The sequence below is a fragment of the Amblyomma mixtum genome, chromosome 5, assembly GCF_055824585.1.
Source record: "Amblyomma mixtum isolate Tamu chromosome 5, ASM5582458v1, whole genome shotgun sequence".
NCBI lineage: Eukaryota > Metazoa > Arthropoda > Arachnida > Ixodida > Ixodidae > Amblyomma > Amblyomma mixtum.
In genome coordinates this window covers 177,564,737-177,582,178 of record NC_143016.1, presented here as the reverse complement: position 1 = coordinate 177,582,178, position 17,442 = coordinate 177,564,737, and the positions used below count along the sequence as shown (strand labels likewise).

The following is a 17,442-nucleotide window of genomic DNA, read 5'->3' as shown; positions in this document are numbered from 1 at the left end:
CCGAGTTATGTCGGTCACTTTTCCAAAAGCCGCCAGAACTGCCTTCACGCCGTGTCTTGCACGCCGTGTAGCAGCCAGAACAGCTTCAGCCTGACGCCCTGGTTGCGTGGGTCAATGACCACGCAGCGGTGGTCCTTGACGTTGAACGCCTCCGCCTGTAGCATTTTGTTTTTTCCTTCTTCATTGCAGAATGTCACGGCCCAAACATGGTTCATCTGATATGCCCCGAGGGCAACCACTTCCGGCAGCAATGACAGACGCTCAAGAGCGTCACGAAAGTTTTCAACATGGTATGGCCTGGCTTGGACGTCGCCATGCAAAAAAACAGTATGCAAAACGCTCGAACCTGTTGGCAAATGCGGCAAAATCAGCTGGTAGTCCTCGTTCGGTTTCATCGTACTCCTGATACCGCGGCCCGGCTGGGCCGCTGAATCCGCTCCTTGGGAGCCCATGATACACACGTCCATCACGCTCGGTGGCCGCAAGTTGAATCCACCACACGGCCACGGCTGCGGATGTCTCCGCAACATAGCATTTGTGATCTCTTTTTGTATGTATGACCTGTATGTGAATAAAAAATAGTGAGCCCATCAGCCAGGACACGCAGCCGACAGGATTCGAACCTGTGCGGGGAGACCCCAATGGATTTCGAGTCCATCGCCTTAACCACTCGACCACGGCTGCGGATGTCTCCGCAACATAGCATTTGTGATCTCTTTTTGTATGTATGACCTGTATATGAATAAAAAATAATGAGTCCTTCAGCCAGGACACGCAGCCGACAGGATTCGAACCTGTGCGGGGAGACCCCAATAGATTTCTAGTCCATCGCCTTAACCACTCGGCCACGGCTGCGGATGTCTCCGCAACAGCGCACTTGTGATCTCTTTCTGTATGTATGACCTGTATGGGAATAAAAAATAGTGAGCCCATCAGCCAGGACACGCAGCCGACATGATTCGAACCTGTGCGGGGAGACCCCAATGGATTTCTAGTCCATCGCCTTAACCACTCGGCCACGGCTGCGGATGTCTCCGCAACAGCGCACTTGTGATCTCTTTCTGTATGTATGACCTGTATGGGAATAAAAAATAGTGAGCCCATCAGCCAGGACACGCAGCCGACATGATTCGAACCTGTGCGGGGAGACCCCAATGGATTTCTAGTCCATCGCCTTAACCACTCGGCCACGGCTGCGGATGTCTCCGCAACAGCGCACTTGTGATCTCTTTCTGTATGTATGACCTGTATGGGAATAAAAAATAGTGAGCCCATCAGCCAGGACACGCAGCCGACAGGATTCGAACCTGTGCGGGGAGACCCCAATAGATTTCTAGTCCATCGCCTTAACCACTCGGCCACGGCTGCGGATGTCTCCGCAACAGCGCACTTGTGATCTCTTTCTGTATGTATGACCTGTATGGGAATAAAAAATAGTGAGCCCATCAGCCAGGACACGCAGCCGACATGATTCGAACCTGTGCGGGTAGACCCCAATGGATTTCTAGTCCATCGCCTTAACCACTCGGCCACGGCTGCGGATGTCTCCGCAACAGCGCACTTGTGATCTCTTTCTGTATGTATGACCTGTATGTGAATAAAAAATAGTGAGCCCATCAGCCAGGACACGCAGCCGACATGATTCGAACCTGTGCGGGGAGACCCCAATGGATTTCGAGTCCATCGCCTTAACCACTCGACCACGGCTGCGGATGTCTCCGCAACATAGCATTTGTGATCTCTTTTTGTATGTATGACCTGTATATGAATAAAAAATAATGAGCCCGTCAGCCAGGACACGCAGCCGACAAGATTAGAACCTGTGCGGGGAGACCCCAATGGATTTCTAGTCCATCGCCTTAACCACTCGGCCACGGCTGCTTTTTTTTATGCGAAGCATATTGCTAGAGCTATGCCCCACGCCGTCACCGTGGCTGTACGCGTCCAACCACGTGACACGATGACGTCACACACGTGACACGATGACGTCATGACGGATGAGGAACAGGTCCCCCACCTCGCGCCGTCGCTCGGAGCTGTACGTGACCAATCACGAGACACGATGACGTCACACCGCGTGACACGATGATGTCATGACAGATGAGAAACAGGTCCCCCACCTCGCGCCGTCGCTCGGAGCTGTACGCGACCAACCACGTGACACGATGACGTCACGACAGGTCGCCGTCACGCGCTGGGAGAGGGAGAACGATGCCTTCGCACAGACGCCGGAATGTCCTCGAGCGGCATTCCCGCGCATTTCGAACGCGCGTTCACATTCGGTGTAGGTGGAACGCTCGCTCCAACGGGCAGGCGGACGTGGCTTCTGTGGCAATCCAAGCGCTCACCCAACGCGCGTCTCGGGGTTAGTCGGCGTTCCGCTGTAGCCATGCCGTTGTCTTCCCCCACGACGAAGGCTTCTAGTGGTTGTATTAAAATGACCAAGTATTCAACCAAGGAAAGCCATGTATTACCACGCCTAGCCATCAATATGCTTGCATCTGACAAGGCTTAACCTTAGCTAAGCCTCGGCCATTTTTTTTTAGAACCTTTTATTGAAACAAGTACCATACATGGCTAAAACAACTCGGCCTGCTTCGGCCGGTCACAAGTTAAAATTTCTTGAATTGCACCAATTCATGAAACACACTCAACCATACAGGTGGGTCCGCCTGCGCTTGGTACACATCTCGTAAGTAACACACTCTCCACAAAATTCTCCCTGACAGATTGAATAACAACATCTCCATTCCGGACAGCCATTCGAGTTTTCCTTAAAATATGCAGGCCCAGGAGCATAATCATGTCATAAGGGACACCTGTGTCATCTTTGTATACCGGTAAGTAGCGAATACCAATTGGTGATATGTGTAACTCTTTCTTTAGCGTACGTATTAAAACATTCCAATAAAAAATTGGGTCCCAGCATTCAATGAACACATGTTCTATGGTTTCAGGCTTCTTGCAAAGCAAGCAGTTCGTTGTCCATGCTACAAATATGCTTCTGTCCGCAAGCCACATCTTAACCGGCAAAGTACTCGTGTGTAGTTTGAAAAAGAAGGTTTTCGTGCTTGCCTTAACTGGCATCTTTTTAATTCTTTTGAGAACATCTTGCCCTGGGCATCCAGAGTTTATTGTACGATAGAGAGGCACAGGCATTATGATGTCTATCAGGTCTCTGTACAGTTTTTTCCTCTTTACAGTGCTGAGGTACTCCAGTGAAAACCGAACCTTAAGAAATCGCACGGCGTCCACAACTCCTTTCAGGTAACCTCTAGCACCATAAGTTGACAATCTTACAGTAGACACTACAAAATCGGCCAGAGCGCTGTTCAGTCGTACTTGCATCATTGAACGCAAAAAGTGGTCGTTCTGACCCCTCACAAACATAAATCGGGACACAAGCTGGCGGACAAACAATTGCGCGAGACCAAGACCGCCATCTTGAACAGTTCGAAACAAATTAGTTCTTTTGACCCTCTCCCAACTCGAACTCCAGATAAACACAGCAAACACAATTTGCATTTTTTGTACATTTACTCGCGACATAGCCAAAAACTGCAAAACATACCACACCTTGGCGATTAAGGAAATGTTGCAAAGTGTCGCCCTCGCAAACATCGACAATTCTCGTCCTTGCCATGCCCTTGCTTATTCTTTTACTCTTGGTGTCACCTCATTCCAGAAATCAGCGCTCTTGTCATAGTGCTCTAGAGGCACACCGAAGTAGTTCGATGGCACGGTTGTCCACTGCAGACTCGCAAACGCCGGCGGTGTAATATCCCAACTTCCATGCCAAAAACCGACACTCTTCTCCCAATTAATCTCAGCACCTGTGAGCTGACAAAACCGTTTGGCGACACCAACAGTTTCCTGGACACTTTCGCGGTCACTGCAAAATAGAGCTATGTCATCTGCGTACGCAAGTATTTTAACATTAGATGACTGAAACCTGAAGCCATTAATTCGATCGTTGTTAATAAGATTTAAACAGAAAGGCTCGAGATAAAGCGGAAACAGTAAGGGCGAGAGTGGGCATCCTTGCCTAACGGAGGAACGCAGAGGGACGGCTTCACTCAGGTTATTATTGACAATTATCTGCACCGTACAGTTGCTGTAGACCATTTTAAGCCCATCTTGTATTACACTGCCTAAATTCACTTGTTCCAGAACCGAGTACAGGACATCGTGCGCCACACGATCAAACGCCTTCGACAGGTCTAGTTGCATCATTGCGACTTGGCCCCCGAATACATCACATCATTCAAGGGCACTACGAACAACGTGCATATTCGTGCAAATTGTACGGCCTTTCACTCCGCACGTTTGGTGCGGTCCAACGAGTTTCGTGATCACACTCTGCAAACGTCGACATAGAATATTCATATAAATCTTATAGTCAACAGTTGTGAGGGTTATCGGACGATAAACCCACACTGACTGCAATTTCTTTTGGTCATCTGTTTTAGGGATCAGTACTATATGAGCAGTACGAACGGAAGGTGGCATTTGATTCACTCTATGTGCTTCTGTGATCATTTCATATAAAATCGGGCTTACTTCTTTTCTGAATGTTTTATAGAAAGCAGCCCCTAGACCGTCCGGCCCTGGTGTTTTCCCCAGTGGTAGCTCATCTATAGCCTTCTGTACCTCCTCCAAACTAATACGCTGTTCTAGGCGAGCTCGTGTATCTTCGTCTAATCGAGGCATGAGCTGCAAAAAAATCATCGCACAGCCCACTCTTCACGCTTCTTTCATTCCCTATCAGCTCTTTGTAATGCTCGACAAACGGCTGCTCAATTTCTTCTCTATCGGTCGTTATTCTGTTGCGGTAACGGATCTGTCGGATTTCATTTTGTGCTGCATACCTTCTTTCGTCACACAACGCAAGCTTGTTGGGCGTTCCACCCGCCCACAGTTTTTCAGCGCGTGCCCTTATCACAGCCGCTCGGTACTTATCTGTTTCTAGAGCTTCTAGCTGGCTTTTAACTTTTTGGATTCCTTTTATGTGCAACCCAGGCGTTGCTGTTTCCATACATGTCAAAAAGTTTAATTGGCACTGCAATTCTTCGGTTATTTTCCTTTGATTTTGGTGAAGGATAGTTCCTCTTTCTATCGCTAGTATCTTGACGGCTTTCTTAAAGTTTTCCCAGTTACCTGCGCAGCTTCCTGACTGGGCGGAAGACATTTTAGTCACTTCTTTTTTAACTTGCTCAACGAAGGTTTCGTCTTCTAACAGTTTCACATTAAATTTCCAAAGGTTCCAGTTGAAGCGAGTCTTAACGGCTTTACTACCAAAGGTTACCATCACAAGGCTGTGATCGCTAAATGGAAGGTGTTTAACTTCATATTTACTGCACACGGTCACAAATCCTATGCTTGCATACACTCTATCTAGCCTCGCATTGCTGCCGCGTTGGAAATACGTAAAGCATGGGTGCGAGCCTTGGGACAACATCCAGCTAAGATCTTCTATTTCGTGTTCTTGAGTTATTGCATCCAGGTACTGTGCACTCTGATCACGCACCGGAACGCTCGGGACTCGATCCTATGGCAAGCAAACGCAATTGAAGTCGCCCATCAAAACAACACTTTTCTCGCAGTTCAAATACAGCTCGACTTTTTCAAAAAAACTGACACGCTCCTTTTGACTATTAGGAGCGTAGACACAAATCACTCGCCAAGCATATCCAGAAAAACTAAAATCAACAACCAGCAACCGTCCTCCTTCGGACGCAACAACACTTTCATTTGCAATGCCCAGATTATTCCTCAAAAATAACGCACAACCTCCGGATTTGCCAACCGCGTGACATATGCAAACACTGTATCGGGACCGAAAATTTTAAACCATGCGCTCTGTGTGTTCCTGGCTCTCAATCCTTGTTTCTTGCAATGCGACTATATCCAAGTCATTTTCTAGGAAGAGGCGACTGACCTGGCATTGCCGATTCCTCACCGCCAGTCCCCGCACGTTCAGCGCAGTGGCACGGGAAACTTTGTTTCCCCATCATATTTAAAGGCGCCCACAGTTCGGGGAGCGCTCACCTCAGGACATCACGACGCTGCCGAGGGTTCCGTGCGCTGGGGCATCGCCGCTAAGCTGTCCCTCGCACTTTCACAGTCCATGGCCAAAGTTTGACGGTCGCGCACAAAATTCCCTTCCATGGTTTATGGTCGGCACCGTTGCATGTTGATCCGGACGCGGCAGTAGCGCGTTACCGCAGTTGCAGCGCCATGTAGGCGCCGCTTCCGCTGGTCTTCTGTCTGGTGGAATAATTGGCTTGGGTTTGAATGACGCCCGTCGTGTCGGCTCCGCTTTGGTGGGCGGCTCCTCCGAAGGTGCGCCGTCTGTTGATTGGTCACCTTGCACTGTTTCGAGATGAGCTCGCTTCGTGGGTAAAACGGCAGCGTTTCCCATTGTGATATCATTATTGTCTTGCCCTATGTGCGCCTCCTCCACGGGGGTCATAGAAGTTCTGACCGTAGGCTGCTCGTCTTGGATCGCCTTCTCCTCAGGGGCGTGTTGTAACACTTCAGGTGGCTTGACCGGAGTTGTCTCGCTGTGCTCAACGCTTGAAGGTTGAGCGCTTTTCTCGTCGGCTGCTGCTCTGCCTCCAGCTGGGCCTGACGCTTCCTTGGCCTCCACCTCATCCATGACATGTTCAGCCACGTCAATATTTCTTGCAGGCCCTATCATGCTCGCGTACGTGGGTACACATTGGCTTTCGTCATGACCAAACCGGCGACATCGCGAGCACCGAGGCACTCGACAGTCGCGACGAATGTGGCCCTTCCCTTGGCATCGGAGGCAGAGTGGGGGCCTCCCAGCGACCACCAAATGCGCAGGTTCACCGGCAATACGAAGCTGGTGAGGTATTTCCTCAACCGTGACGCTTGACTTCAACTTCAGGCTTAGCACACGGGTTGTTGAACCTTTTTCTGTTACGCCGAACACACGCCAGCGCTACTTCGAGAGCTCGGTCACTTCGCCATAAGGCAGGAAGGCCACACGTACTTCTTCGCCAGTCACGTTGGGAAGAACCCAGTGCACTTTAACACGCACATCTTGCTTGTTGGGATCGATCACAAGACACCGGTGCTCCTTGACGCTAATGCTCCCGGCAGCGAGCATTTTCTTTACAGCTTCAGGGTTCTTAAACGTAACCGCCCACACATGATTCATTTGAAATGCTCCCAAGGCCACAACCTCGGGAAGCAGTTCCAAACGGGCAAGGGCGTCCCTGTAGTCCTCGACCCTATACGGCCGCGCCCGAACGTCGCCGTGCAAAAATATGGTATTGAAAACTATACCACCTGTAGGAAGGTGGGCAGCATAACTTCGTAACCTGCTTCTCTATCTTCAGCAGCAATCCTGTTTCCGCGGCTCGGCTGAGCCGCTAACACCGCTCCGCCGGAGCTCACGATAACACGTCCGTTCACTGCCGTGGCCGGAAATGAAATCCCTGGGCCACGACTACGGATGTGTCCGCATCAGTGCATTTGTTCGCTCTTTTTGTGCGTATTACCTATATGCGAAAAAAAGGAAGCCCTGCTTGCCAGGACACGCAACCGACAGGATTCGAACCTGTGCTGGGAGACCCCACTGGATTTCAAATCCATCGCCTTAACCACTCGACCACGACTGCTTTTTCTTTATTGCCTGCTTTGACAACGATAACAAACAAACACACAAACAAACCGCTAAAACGCGTGAACCGGCCTGCGGTCAACGTGGTTGTTTAAAACTCCTTGAGGGCTGGAAGTTCATCCAGCACGCCAAGCCATTCGGGTAGCTGCGATTGGGCTCGGTAACATTCCCGCACACGCACAACACATTCAATGAAATTTTCTCTTACAAGTCGAATGTTCACATCGGCATTTCTCACTGACATCCTGGTTTTCCATATGCTGTGGAGGCCCAGTAGCATGATGAGATCATAAGGAAGATCTCGGTCATCTTCTACCGCTAAGAACCGGATTCCATACGGCGTGATTGGCAGGTCTTTCTTTATTGTTCTTTGTAAAATGTCCCAATGGAATACCGGATCCCAACATTCTATAAACAAAAGCTCGACTGTCTCAAGCTTTTAGCAGAGCATACAGTTAACCGTCCATGGTACAAAAATGCCCTTTTGTTCTAGCCAGCTTTTGAACTGGCAGAGTGTTAGTATGGAGTTTGAAGAAAAAATGGCTTAGGCTTAACTTGGTTAAGCCTGGAGAATGCGAAGCATCATCGTGTCGCGTAATTTCGAGGCGCACAACCACAGCGACGGCGCGAGGTGGGCCCCCGTTTCTCCACTGTCGTGACGTCATCGTGTCACGTGGTGTGACGTCATGTATCACGTGATTTGGAGGCGCACAACCACAGCGACGGCGCGAGGTGGGCCCCCGTTTCTCTACTGTCGTGAAGTCATCGTGTCACGTGGTGTGACGTCATGTATCACGTGATTTGGAGGCGCATAACCACGGTGCAGGGCTGAAGTGGTAGCTAAAGTTTCACGCATAAAACTTTTCACGTTAGGATTTACTGGCATACGTTTCATCCTTTTCAGAACATCTTGCCCTGGGCCTCCGCAACCAAGCTGTCGATAAACTGCTGCAGGCAGCAGGACATCCAACAAATCTTTACACAGTTTCTTTCTCGACACATAACTTAAATAATCTAAAGAAAATCGCACTTTCAGCATGTTAAAAGCCGTGACAACTTCGCGCCAAAATCCTCTTACGGCTGCCGTTCTTTTATCAGAACAGGACACCAAAAACTCAGGCAAAGCATCGCGCAGGCGCACTTGCACAAAAGTACACAAAAAGCGATCATTCTGGTCTCGCAGAAAAATAAAACGCGACACAATCTGTCTCAAACAAATGCACAAGCCCCACTCCCCCTTTTCGAACCGAAAGAAACAGATTTGTCCGACTCGTACGTTCCAATGTGCTTCCCCACACGAAAACAGCAAAGATTAGAGTTATTTTTTCTATGGTTACGCGCGACATGAACAATACCTGCAAGACATACCACGCTTTTGCAACCAAGAAAAGGTTGCAAACAGTTGCTGGGGTGAACATAGATAGCTTGCGTTTTCCTTCTGAGATTCTCTATTTCCCTATTCCAGTTTCCTCAGTGTCATTGTATTGGTCAAGTGGTACACCCAAGTACTTTGAGGGCAGCGCTGTCCATCGCACATTGGCAAACACTTCAGGCTTTTGATCCCACTCCCCGTGCCAGAATCCAGATGATTTCTCCCAGTTAACACGGCAGCCCGTTTTAGCGCAGAAATCAGCCGCCACTCTAACAGTTTCTTGAACGCTTTCTTTGTCTCTACAAAAACTAGGGACATCATCTGCGTACGCAAGCATTTTTACCTGCGTTGCTTCCAGCGCGAAACTGCGTATCTTTTCGTTCTGTATCACTCAAGCATAACGGCTCTAGGTATAAAGCAAAAAGCAACGGGGATAATGGACAGCCCTGCCTCACAGACGATTTCACTGGCACTCTTTCGGTGAGATTCTTATTTACAATAATTCGCACTGCACAATCAGAGTAAGCCATTTTGACTCCCTCGGTAATAACATTTCCTATGTTCACAAATTCTAGGAGATTAAAAAGCACTTCATGATACAATCGATCAAAAGCTTTTGCTAGGTCCAGCTGCATCATCGCAACTCGTCCATGAAAAGTATCGCAACACTCCAAAACACTTCTCGCCACATGTATATTGGTCGTAATACTTCGTCCTTGTATTCCACAAGTTTGGTGTGGTCCCACTAGGTCTTTAATGACGCTCTGTGTCCTTCTCGCTAAAACTTCCACAAAGATTTTGTAATCTACGTTGGTGAGGCTTATCGGCCGATAAGGCCCCACCAAAACAGCCTTGCTGAATCCTCAAACTTCGGAATCAATGCAACGTGGGCAGCTTTGAAAGATGGCGGCAATCGTTTTGTTTTATGGGCTTCTTCGATTACTCTATGCAGGACCTGACTTGGTTCATCGTTAAAGGCTTTATAGAAAGCTGCACCCAGGCCGTCGGGCCCAGGGGACTTGCCGGCATTTAACTGGTAAATTGCTTTCTCTATTTCTGTTATGCTGATTGGAGCTTCAAGTCTTTCCTTCTCACTCTCATCTAATTTGGGCATTAATCGCAAGTAGTCACGTTCAAAGCCGTCCTTCTTCACTTGCTCCTGTCCTAGCAAAGCTTGATATTGCTCCAAAAAGGAGCGTTTTATCTTCTCTGGATCAGTGGTTTCTTCATTTCTGTACATTATTTTTTGTATTTCTTTTTTCGAGGCATAGCTCTTTTCATCGCTCAGTGACCGCTTAGTGGGCGCCTCACCCATCCATAATCGCTCAGTGCGTGCCCGCAAAACGGCCCCTCGGTACTTATCTTCATTGGCCTGCTCTAGCTTTCTTTTAACTTCCTTTATCTGGTTCATGCATAAACCAGGCTGCGCAGATTCTATGTTCAGCAATAGTTTCAACTGGCTGTGCAATTCCTTTTCTTTCTGTTTTTCTTCGCGTCTTAGTATCCTTGCTCTATCAATAGCTTTCATTTTAACGTAATTTTTGAAACCTTCCCACCTTTCCAACCAGCTTTCGGCTCCAGACACATGCAATGACTTCGGTAAATTATCTACCTCGCAAACGAAGCTGTTCTCGTCCAGAAATTTGGCATTAAATTTCCATAATTCCCAATTAAATCTCACCTCCTTTAATTTTGATCCTAAGGTGAAGGACACCATGCAGTGGTCAGAGAAGGATACTGGAATGACTTCGTAGTTTTCGCAGAGCGGCGCCAGATGCACCGATATGTATATGTGATCGAGCCTGGCATGGCTTTCACCCTGGAAATGAGTAAACTGTGTCTGACTAACTCCTCTACGAGCTCATCCAGAACCTGCACACTTTGATCCTTTAGAGTACGGACTTTAGCTCGGTCCTCAGGCCTGCAAACACGATTGAAGTCTCCCATAAATATAGCACGTCGCTCTGTTTTCAAATATTGCTCGAGGTTCTCAAAAAAAATTCTGCGGTCGGTTTCTCTGTTAGGCGCATAAAGACGCACAACACGCCACAATAAATCACAGAATGAAAACTCCAGGATAACAAAACGGCCACTTTCGCAAACAATGACTTGTTCCTACAAAATCCCAACACTGTTACTTACAAAGAGCGCGCATCACGCCGATGTTACAACCGCATGAGCTATACAAACATTGAAATGAGTTCTAAAGGGCTGCACCATGCGGTCAGTTTGGTCATCGCTGCTGACCTTCGTTTCTTGGACAGCAACGATGTCCAGCTCGTTTTCGAAAAGTAGCCGACTAACCTTGCACTGCCTTCGCCTACTTGCCAAACCCCGTACATTCAATGTCGCTACACGGAGGGATTTTTTAAAGTTTGCTGCCATATTTACGCTAGGACAGAAGGACCGCACAGGGCTTACCTCGACAATCTGAGGTACGCCGCTGGGGTTGAAAACCGCGGCACTCGACTTCTCTGCCCCCGCAGCAAGATAGTAGTCGGCGTCGGTGTTTTGGCCCTTGATACAGCTCCATGATGCACGCTAATTGCAGTTTCGTGGGCAGGAACAAGACTGGACCACGCTGCTACAAGGGCTCCGTCCCGCCCCCTCTGCGGTCGGGCGGAATGTTCGGCTTGGGCTTGAAACTCGGCCGCCGAGTAGCCGGGGTCTTGGGAGGCGGTTCCACGTCGGCGTTGTCGCCCGCGACGACTGTTTCTTCGTGCACTCTTTTTCCTGGCGCTGCACTCGTGGTGTCCGTGGTTTGTTCACCATCCCAGCATCCCCCCCGTCGACACTACTTCCAACTCTATGCCGGAGTCTTCTTTCGCAGTCCCTGCCCCCGAAGGGGTGGTGCTGCCTTGATCTTGTTGGTTCTTTCGCAGTCCCCGCCCCCGAGGGGGTGGTGCTGCCTTGATCTTGTAGGTCGCCTTTGCTGACGGCGCCTTGAGTGTTCTCGGCGGCTTCAGCCTTGTCGCCCGTTGGAGACTACACGGGCACATTCCCAGCCCCTCTGGAAGCCTCTTCAGCGTCTTCGTCATCCATAACGAGCTCGGTCACATCGTTTTTTCGGCTGACCGTGATGGTTGCGTAGGTTTTAACGAAGTCCGTATCGGTGTGACGAAAGCGCCGGCATCGGGAACAGCGCGGGACTTTGCAATCACGCCGTATATGGGCCCTTACTGTTGCAGCGCAAACACAAGGGTGCCCGGTTCGCTACCAGAACTAAGGCCAGCTCACCGCCCACCCGCACCTGATGGGGCAGATCTTCCACACTGACACCGGCCTTCAACTTCAGGGCGACGAGGCGCGTCGTCGACGACCTGTCGGTAATGCCGTAAATACGTCACTTCTCTCTGGTCACTTCAGTTACCTTGCCATAATTTGTCAGCGCAGCCCGCACATCATCGTCGCTGACTCCATGAAGGAGCCAGTGGAGCTTGAGCCTGACGTCTGGTTGTTCGGGTTTATAACCAGACGCCGACGCTCCTTCACCAGCATGTCGCCTTTAGCGAGCATGCTCTTCACCGCTTCCGCTGTTTTGAAAGTTACCGCCCACACATGGTTGATTTGGTACACCCCCAGGGCGATGACATCTGGGAGTGCTCCCGGATTAGCAAGGGCGTCCCTGAAATCTTCGACGCGGAAAGGCCACGCTCTCACATCGCCGTGCAAAAAAACTGTGTTCAAAACAATCTGACCTGGTGGCAGTTGCGGCAGTATCACTTGATAATCCTGGTCAGCAGTGTCCAAAATCCTGTTACCACGGCCCGACTGGGCCGCTGATCCCGCTCCGACGGAGCCCATTGAGGCACGTCCGTTCGCTTCTGCGTCCGGAAGTAGAATCACTCGGCCACGACTGCGGATGTGTCCGTATCAGTGCATTTGTTCTGTCTTTTTATGCGTACAACCTGTATGCGAATAAAAAAGGGAGCCCTGCTAGCCAGGACACGCAGCCGACAGGATTCGAACCTGTGCGGTGAGCCCCCAATGGATTTCAAGTCCATCGCCTTAACCACTCGGCCACGACTTTTTTTTTTCTTTATTGCCGACTTTGACATCCAAAACAGACAAAATGAACGATAAAAAACGTGCCAGCACACCTTTGCCTGACACGGTATGTTAAAATTTCTTCAGTCTTACCAAACCGTCAAGCACATCAATCCAGTTTGGCTTTTCAGGGAGTGCCTTATACACCTCCCTGAACCGCACAACATGTTGAACGAAATGTTCTCGTACAGGTTTAAGTTGTACCTCTGTATTATTAAACTCCATTCTGGTTTTCCACAAGCTGTGAAGGCCGAGGAGCATAACTGCGTCAAATGGAAAGTCGTCTGCTTTGTGAAAGGGGTAACAATCTTATGCCATATGCATCTAGCGGGAGTTCTTTTTTCAACGTTCTCTGAAGAACACCCCAGAAAACATGGGGTCGCAACAGTCCAAAAACGCATGTTCAATGGTTTCAGGTTCGTGGCACAGAAAACAGTTGGTTGACCAAGGGACGAAAAGACCTTTGTCGTGCATCCATGTTTTCACTGATAAGGTATTAGTGTGGAGTTTAAAGAAAGAGGATTTGATGGATGGTAATATTGGCATCTTCTTAACTCTATTAAGTACATCGCCTCCTGGGCCTGCACAGTGTGGTAAGCGGTATATCGGCTGAGGAAGCATTGTGTCCACTAAGTCAACGTACAATTTTTTTTCTTGACATTACACAAATACTCCATGGAAAACAGAACATGTAGCATTCTGTACGCGAGCACAACTTCTTGAAGGTACCCTCTTATCGCACTATTTACATTTAGAGAACTTACAAGGAACTCGGGAAGCAGTCGACAAAGTCGAACTTGGATTACAGTCCGGAGGAACACATCATTTTGATCCCGAAGGTATATGAAACGCGAGACAACTTGTCTCAAAAATCAGTGCGCCAGGCCGAGCCCACCTTTCTTCACAGAAAGAAACAAGTTTTTTCGTTTCGTCCTTTCCCAGGTCGAAGCCCAAATAAAAACGGCAAAAAGACGATGAAGTTTTTGAACGCTTGCCCGGGAAGCGCTGAGCACATTCATCACGTACCACACCTTAGCAGTAAAGAACAAGGTTACATATAGTCGCCCGCGAAAACATGGACAATTGTCTTCATTGCCATGCATCACTGCTTTCCTTGGCCCGCGATGCTTGGTCACGCCAGTACGGATGTGTGTCCCGGTAAGAGTCAAGGGGCACTCCTAAATGCAAAGCTGGAGTGGTGGACCAGCGCATCCGACAGTTTTCAGGCGTAACATCCCAGCTACCGTGCCAGAACCCGTTGCTTTTTTCCCAGTTGATCTGGGCCCGTGTACAGCTACAAAATTTATGTACTACTTTCGTGGCCTCACAAATACTTTCTCTATGTACACAAAAGACAGCGATGTCATCGGCATAAGCCAAGATTTTTACGTGCGCCGAGTGTAGCCTGAAACCCGTTATGCATTCATTATTCTGGATGGCCAAGCAAAGCGGCTCAAGGTAGGCCGCGAACAGCAATGGTGACAAGGGACAACCCTGCCTTACAGAAGATTTCACTTGCAGGCTTTCAGTGAGGTCGCCGTTTACAACAATCCGAGTCGTACAGTTTGCGTATGCCATTGTAACACCGTCTATTATTATTTGACCAATATTTGCATGTTCTAATACGGCAAACAGGACAACATGAGACACACGGTCAAAGGCTTTTGCCAGATCTAGTTGTATCATCGCAACTCGGTCATCAAAAGAATCGCAGCATTCTAGTATGGACCGCGCCACGTGTGTTAGTAGCAATACTTCGACCTTTTATGCCACATGTTTGGTACGTGCCTACAAGCGATGTTATCACGCCTTGCAATCTCTTCGCCAACACCTTCATGAAAACTTTGTAGTCGACCTTGGTGAGGCTTATCGGGTGATAAGACCCAACCAACAGGCGCATTTCAGGATCATCTGTTTTAGGAATAAGGTTTGGTTTGGTTTATGGGGTTTAACGTCCCAAAGCGACTGAGGCTATGAGAGACGCCGTAGTGAAGGGCTCCGGAAATTTCGACCACCTGGGGTTCTTTTACGTGCACTGACATCGCACAGTACACGGGCCTCTAGAATTTCTCCTCCAAAGAAATTCCAGCCGCCGCGGCCGGGATCGAACCCGCGTCTTTTGGGACAGCAGCCGAGCACCATAGCCGCTGAGCCACCGCGGCGGCGTTTTAGGAATAAGCACTATGTGCGAAGTTGTGAAGGACAGCGGAACACGTTTTTTCTCATAACTTTCAACGACAACTTTTTGCAGAATCTGGGCTACGACACTTTTGAAGGCTTTGTAGAAAGCTGCTCCCAAGGCGTCAGAGCCAGGAGGTTTAGCAGCTGGCAGTGCATCTATAGCGTCCTCTATTTCTTGCACGGAAATCGTCTGTTCAAGCCGTGTTTTGACTTCATCAAGTTTCTGCATAAGCGGTAAGAAATCACTATAGAAAATCCTTTCGGCTTTTCGCGAATGACCCAGCATATCTTTGAAGTGATCACAGAATGCACCCTTGATTACACCCCTGTCCGCCGACACACCTGCGCCAGTGTTTATTTGTTGTATTTGCTTTCGGCATGAGTATCGTTTTTCATCGACTACCGCGCGTTTTGTTGGTGTTTCCCCTGCCCACAGCTGCTCTGTTCGCGCCCGAATAACTGCCGCAGTATACTTATCGGCGTCCGTTTTTTCCAGCTGGGCTTTGACATCCCTGATTTCATTAAAGCATGTGCCTGGTTTGGCGTTTTCTATACACGTGAGGTATTCAAGCTGTTCACGAAGCTGTGCTTCCTTTTGGTTTGGTTTATGGGATTTAACGTCCCAAAGCGACTAAGGCTATGAGAGACGCCGTAGTGGAGGGCTCCGGAAATTTCGACCACCTGGGGTTCTTTAACGTGCACTGACATCGCACAGTACACGGGCCTCCAGAATTTCTCCTCCAAAGAAATTCTAGTCGCCGCGGCCGGGATCGAACCCGCGTCTTTCGGGACAGCAGCCGAGCACCATAACCGCTGAGCCACCGCGGCGGCTGTGCTTCCTTTTGTTTCTCGGCATATTTCAACTGCGTACTTTTTTCGATCGCTCTTGTTTTTACCATTTGCTTAAGCTCCTCCCATTCCGCAGCAAAGCTCGATGGTTGCGCATTAATTAGCTTCTCTAGTTCTTGCTCAACTTTCTTAACGAAGCATTGGTCCTCCAACAACTTATTATTTAATTTCCATAAGTGCCAATTAAACCGCTTCTTGCTTTGTTGCCTACCAAAGGTTGTAATGACCAGGGCGTGGTCACTGAAAGCCACAGGTCTAACTTCATACAAGGTGCATAGTGAAACAAGTTCTGCCGACACATACACTCTGTCCAATCGACCATGGCCATTGCCCTAAAAATGGGCATACTGTGTGCAAGTGCCATTTGCAAAAACACTTTCGATATCTTCTAAATCGTGGACATGGACCAATTCGTTCAAGACATCAGCACTCTTATCTCTCACAACTGACCTTCTGGCGCGATCCGCAGCCTGACAGACGCAATTTAAATCGCCCAGTAGAATTATCACCTTGTCACAGTTTAGGAATGTCTGAAAACGGTCAAAAACACTTTTCGCTCGGTCTCTGCATTTGGCGCATGCACACAAATAACTCTGAAATCAAGGCCGTAGTGCAAAAAATCAACCACCAGAAGACGGCCGCTTTGACAAGAGAACAGTGACTGCACAGTAATACTAAGATTATTGCGAAGAAGAAGTACACAGCCACCCGAGCCACCTACAGAATGACAAACACATACATCAAAGTGCGTATGGAAAACGGACACCATACGTTCTGTAGCTTCTTGGCTTTCAATTTTCGTTTCTTGTATTGCAGCTACGTGTAGATCGTTGACTAGAAGAAGGCGACTGAGCTGGCAGTGTCGCCTTCTCGCTCCAAGGCCTCGCACGTTTAAGGTGGCTACACGTAGTGCTTCACTTAGGTTGGTAGCCATATCAACGCCTTATTTTGTGGTGTCTGCCATCGCGCCAAACCTCAAGAATTCCCCAGACCCCAAAACTGGTTCTACGCCTGAAACTACGGAGGCAGTTTCCCCGCCTGCCGTGTTTCGGCCGAAGTGTTCGGCCGCGGCTTTAAGGTCGGTCGCCTCATACTTGCCGCTTTGGGAGGTGGCTCGTCTCCGCCACTGCCATCCTGTTGAAGCTCCCTGTTGTCACCGTCGTCGTGCGGGCGCTTTCCCGCCACTCCGAAAGACACGTCCATGCTCTCCGGGTCAGGAGGAGTGCAAGGAGCCCCAGTAGCGACTGGGGATTTCACCTCGCCCTCCGACCTTGGCACGTCGTACTGGTGAGGCGCTGGTTCACGTATTGTGAGCAACGGTTTTCTCCTGTTGCGGTGCCTT

General features: G+C 49.2%; 9 non-coding genes and 1 pseudogene across 9 annotated transcripts; all 10 read right to left on the bottom strand.

The window, feature by feature from the left end:
* Positions 1 to 602: 602 nt before the first annotated feature.
* TRNAS-CGA (transfer RNA serine (anticodon CGA)) lies at positions 603 to 684 on the bottom strand. Its single transcript has one exon. It is a non-coding gene; the product is annotated as a tRNA-Ser (tRNA).
* An 89-nt stretch (positions 685 to 773) lies between these two features.
* Positions 774 to 855, bottom strand: TRNAS-AGA (transfer RNA serine (anticodon AGA)). Its single transcript has one exon. It is a non-coding gene; the product is annotated as a tRNA-Ser (tRNA).
* Positions 856 to 944: 89 nt separating this feature from the next.
* TRNAS-AGA (transfer RNA serine (anticodon AGA)) lies at positions 945 to 1,026 on the bottom strand. Its single transcript has one exon. It is a non-coding gene; the product is annotated as a tRNA-Ser (tRNA).
* An 89-nt stretch (positions 1,027 to 1,115) lies between these two features.
* TRNAS-AGA (transfer RNA serine (anticodon AGA)) lies at positions 1,116 to 1,197 on the bottom strand. The gene has a single exon. It is a non-coding gene; the product is annotated as a tRNA-Ser (tRNA).
* Positions 1,198 to 1,286: 89 nt separating this feature from the next.
* On the bottom strand, positions 1,287 to 1,368 carry TRNAS-AGA (transfer RNA serine (anticodon AGA)). The gene has a single exon. It is a non-coding gene; the product is annotated as a tRNA-Ser (tRNA).
* An 89-nt stretch (positions 1,369 to 1,457) lies between these two features.
* On the bottom strand, positions 1,458 to 1,539 carry TRNAS-AGA (transfer RNA serine (anticodon AGA)). Its single transcript has one exon. It is a non-coding gene; the product is annotated as a tRNA-Ser (tRNA).
* Positions 1,540 to 1,628: 89 nt separating this feature from the next.
* TRNAS-CGA (transfer RNA serine (anticodon CGA)) lies at positions 1,629 to 1,710 on the bottom strand. Its single transcript has one exon. It is a non-coding gene; the product is annotated as a tRNA-Ser (tRNA).
* An 89-nt stretch (positions 1,711 to 1,799) lies between these two features.
* TRNAS-AGA (transfer RNA serine (anticodon AGA)) lies at positions 1,800 to 1,881 on the bottom strand. The gene has a single exon. It is a non-coding gene; the product is annotated as a tRNA-Ser (tRNA).
* A 2,471-nt stretch (positions 1,882 to 4,352) lies between these two features.
* LOC149344869 (uncharacterized) lies at positions 4,353 to 17,303 on the bottom strand (annotated as a pseudogene).
* Positions 7,568 to 7,649, bottom strand: TRNAS-UGA (transfer RNA serine (anticodon UGA)). Its single transcript has one exon. It is a non-coding gene; the product is annotated as a tRNA-Ser (tRNA).
* Positions 17,304 to 17,442: the final 139 nt, after the last annotated feature.